Source organism: Triticum aestivum, unplaced genomic scaffold (assembly GCF_018294505.1).
Source record: "Triticum aestivum cultivar Chinese Spring unplaced genomic scaffold, IWGSC CS RefSeq v2.1 scaffold185830, whole genome shotgun sequence".
Classification (NCBI taxonomy): domain Eukaryota; kingdom Viridiplantae; phylum Streptophyta; class Magnoliopsida; order Poales; family Poaceae; genus Triticum; species Triticum aestivum.
Genome location: NW_025226069.1, coordinates 11 through 4,657, shown reverse-complemented (window position 1 = coordinate 4,657; position 4,647 = coordinate 11). Strand labels below are relative to the sequence as shown.

Here is a 4,647-nt window from a genome sequence, read left to right as displayed (position 1 = left end):
ACTTTGTGGTCGGGTAGATTGTTATTTGATGAGTTGTGGACCTGCAAATAAATTGTTGAATATACTTGATTCTTCACAGATGGCCTTGTAGGATTGTTCTGGAAACAGATACAAATGCGATATCTGAGAAGGTGCCAGGCGATTGGAAGGAGCTGGATCCTTCACTGAGCAGGTATAACACAGTTGTGATAATGATTTGAGCCGAAGCCTCTCTAGCTCCACATGACCTTTTCTCTACAACATTTGCAGATGATAAGCCAAGCCGTAGCGACTGTGGAAGTGCACTTCACAAGGTCTCTTCTAAAGTAGCGTGTGTAGGCATCTTTCAGGTTGATGATAGAACTTGCATTGAACTCCTGTGTTTCCTCCTGCAGCATAGTGCACCAAGTTTGCAAGAAAGAAAATGAGTTGAATCCTCCTGTATGAGTGAGCATAGTTTATCATCTATGGTTGTGGTTGTTGGCATTTTGTTCGCGGAGATGTGTGTCCAGCCCAAGTGCCTAACTGGTCACCAGATTCCTAGGTCATTGGTCCTGTTGTTTGACCTCCCTTTGGTGAAATAGCACATGAATGCTACTGACCTCTTGTGCTTTTTATGAGCAAGCATGTTGATGGTCAAAATGTTTTTTTGTTAAGGGCAAGCATGTCTGTTCTGCAAACAAGGAGACAGCAAAACACTTGAAAATCTTGGGTCGGCGTATCGTGACAAAACATGATAGGAAGAGAGTTACCAACTAACAAGGCAGTGGCATTATGAGCTGAGCTGCAGCAAGTTCTGAAGAGGCACCCAGAAATTCAGGTCCTGACAGGTTGTGAGTGGAGGAGATCAGAAGTAAACTCCTGTTGAGGCTGTGGCACTGTTTGGAGGAATGGTGTTATTGTTCACAACAAAGTTGATGGTACACCATTGGTGCCTCGGTTGCCTTCCTCCCGAATTATTTTTTCCTGTGCCCAACCTGAATACCATGTGTGTGGCGGTAAGAAGCTGACCATTTTAAGGAACAAATGCTTCATCTGATGTTCGATCTTAACATATGCTCGAGAAATAAAACTTGTACTGATCTGCAGAGCCATGATCTTTTATTCTCTGTAACCGGTGCAATGCAGGTGAATTGGGTCCACTATTCTGTGCAGAGCCATGATCTTAGCAAGTTGAAACTGATTTTCTTACAAGAGCTAGGAGAATTAGTTTAATTGAAAGATTGCATTATGAGCAACTTCTCGATGAAATGCTCTGCTTGCGGTTCATGATTCCATTGCATTTGATTTGGTATTGAAACACAAACATACTGTTATAATTCTGCCTTTGGGTTGCATCTTGCATGGTTTGGAATAATATTAATCATTTCAGTTTAGTGGCTAAGTATTTTAAGGAATCAATGCTTCATGTGATGTTTGATGTTAAGATAAGCTGGAGAAATGAAACTTGTATACGCCCAGATTGTCTTCCCTTTAGATTCTGTAAGAGGCAGCCACGTATTCTTTTTTTATTTGACTGTTGCAGTGTGTATGAATTAGGTCCACTATGAGCCGGCTAGACAAGTTATAATCAAGAAGGTCTGACTGTTTATTGGTAGTGTTCTTCTCAGTACTCAAACGTCAGCAACCTAGCTGTCTCTTGTCTCTGTTTATTGAACTGAAGAATTGACTTGTCCTTTTATTGATGTCTTCCTTTGTAGAGTTTATTTGGTGCTCTTCTTAATATTAAGACTTACTAGCAAATATACATGGGTGTCTTGTTTCTATTTTTTGGCTGTAGCCGATTATCCAATTGTCGACTAGCAGGTTGCACCTGATTTTCAGAAGAGCTTGGAGCACTACTCTTGTTATATTATTAAGTGCTTAAATTATAGTCAGCTTTTCAGAAATGCTCTGCTGCAATTCATTCTTTCTTCATTAATGAATTGCATCATTTGGAATGTTGTACTGCAATTCATTCTTCATGAATCCATTGCATAACGAGCGAGGGCGGTGCAAGTGAATTCATTCTTCACGAACGAGGGCAGTGCAAGTGTACAAGAGAGCTGAAGCATTCAGAGTGATGATTTTGGAACCTGCCAATGGTGTCTCTGCACCGTAGTTGCTGTATGAACCTAGGCAGAGAAGAGAGATTTTGCCATTTTGGAAACATTTTATTCAGAGTGAGATAAACCAACCGAACCGAGTTCCAAGTGAAAGAGTGATGATTGAGATTACTTACTCGCCAACAGTTTAGCTAATGTGACTGTAATCTATGCCGGAGGGAGGAGGACTGCCTTTCCAAGTGGAGCATGCAGGACAACTCTATCTTTTTAGTATATCTGGCTGATGAACTTCCCTAGTACATCAGACTGGATTGGGAAAAAACACTTAAATATTTAAATTCGTAATGTCTGACATGTAATACCTCAAATATTCAAATTCGTAATGTATGGCTAATGAACTTTCCTGGTATCTCAAACGGTTTGTGTGCCTCAAATTCACTCTGACCATTTGTTACTGGGTATGTTTTGTGCTGCTGCAGGATCACTTGAAGTGCGCCCACATCAGTTTTATGTAGCATGCTGGTGACAAATTTCTGGTTACAGTTTACCAAGTCGATGCAATATACAAGCCGAACACCCAGATTAATATATTTCAGTGTGTTTGATCAATCTGAGACCAAGGAGAAGTATCTTGATCTTAAACGGTATTCTCTGCTTTTTGTTGCAAGGTTGTAGTTCTTCTAGAAGCTAACTGATGGACTGACTGCATGCTCTGGGATCTGTCCGTTCCAGGTTGCACAGGAACCTCGAAGTTTTGCTCTTTATCCCTATTTTGTTGATGGCACCTAGAACTAGAAGGTCCTTTGTTCTGGGCACAGTCCAGCGGCTCCAGCACAAACCAGTTCTGCCCGAATTGGAGACCGTCCAAAATATTTAGTGAAGAATCAACTTGCCTCTTTATCAAGGTCTTCTTTCTTATAGATTACCTGGTTGTCTTCTTATAGTACTAGAATTTAGCAAATCCATATGTTACCTGTTTCTGTATTTGTTATAGCTGACGATGAAATGAGGCAGATATCCTCTTTGTTGACTATGATATTCTCTGTTTATTGATCTTTTTATAATTAAAAAAACAGCTGGGAGTACTAGTTTAATTGAAAGAGTGCATCATAGTCGATGAGAAATGTTCAGTTTTGCGTTCATTCTTTTTCGCGATTTATTTCATCTTGTTAGGTATTGAAACACACTAAAATTCTCTCTTTGCGTTGCTCTGTTTGCAAATATCTTTTTATGATTTAAGTTTAGCTGCTAGCCATTTCAAGGAATCAATGCTACATGTGATGTTTGATTAGGTTGTGTAACTGCAATTATAGTTCAGATTGTGCAGTCAGCAGTGAAAACAGATTTCTTGCAGCTATGAGTATTTGCTAATGATTCATTTCCCCTCTTCTCAGTTTCTAGCTTGCACTCAACTCAATGAAAACATGGCACCATGATTTATCCCTTAGTAGAGATCGATGGAGCCGGCGGACCCAACACAACCGATGGAGAAGCGCTTGATCACATGGCCTTGTCTTGAGGTTCTTGCTACTACCATCCGCACGAGCTATTAACTTCGGGCTTCTTTTAACACAGACAGATAATTTAATTAACTGTTAGTAGTGACTGGTACTAGGTAGCCAAAGGGATGTCTTCTTGTGCTTAGAAGATACTGAATTCTTTAAGATTGAGTCTCTCTTGTACTAGGTAGCCAGAGGTAGCCGATGCTCTCTCATGCTAGTGTGTACTCATTCCTGGTACCTCGCAATCCTAAGTACACATACAGACAACCTTTTCTTTTTGACGTGAGTAGCTACCCATTGAAGTGAGATTAGTGTGTGTGCTCGGAGCATACTGCATACATATAATCCGCGATGTTCTGCTGGACATAAGGTCAGTGAAGGTAAAGTAGGCCGGCATGGTGCATTGTGCTTGCATGGTTGGCCGTCATAAATGGATCATGTGGGTGTAATTATTTATTCGAAGCCAGAATATCTTTTGTATCTTTTGAATGAAGATAATAACGTCAATAGTAATAATCGCCGGGGCCAATGTAGCACCTACATATCTTCAGCGTAAGAGGCATCTTTGATTTGAAGGATTTTGATAGAAGACGTGGATGATATAATCCAGTTGAATTTTTCTACATGGGTCCTTCGGTCTGTAGTATTAGATCTTATGAGAATTTTCATTAAGGTTTTTTGATACCATATTTCATAAAAAAATCTATTGACTCAACACCTTTGGAAAGATTATTCTGACTTTCCTTTGGTGTAATCAAACAAACTTTGATACAAATTCGGTACCATTGGATTCATGTGAATATGACAATGCAATTCAGTAGTTTTTCCTATTCCTGCTTTTTCTTAATCCAACAAAATCAAACTTGTTAAAAGATCATTGGCAAGGATTAATTTACAAACATAACACAGTTTCTAGACGAATACTATTTTTACCTTTTTCTTGGTTGTATGGTGTTATGGTTTGGGTAATGAACCAATTCTTAATGAGTGAAACCTTCCCATTTTACTTTCGGATCCAGAATTGCAGCAGCTACCTCGTATGTGTATTGGAATCACATCCAATTCCTGCACGTGTCCATATATATATATACATATACATATATATATATATATATATATAT

General features: G+C 39.4%; 1 long non-coding RNA gene across 1 annotated transcript; it reads left to right on the top strand.

The window, feature by feature from the left end:
- Positions 1-18: 18 nt before the first annotated feature.
- On the top strand, positions 19-3,807 carry LOC123172460 (uncharacterized). The gene is made up of 4 exons (XR_006485602.1): positions 19-172; positions 250-293; positions 375-2,668; positions 2,757-3,807. It is a non-coding gene; the product is annotated as an uncharacterized lncRNA (long non-coding RNA).
- Positions 3,808-4,647: the final 840 nt, after the last annotated feature.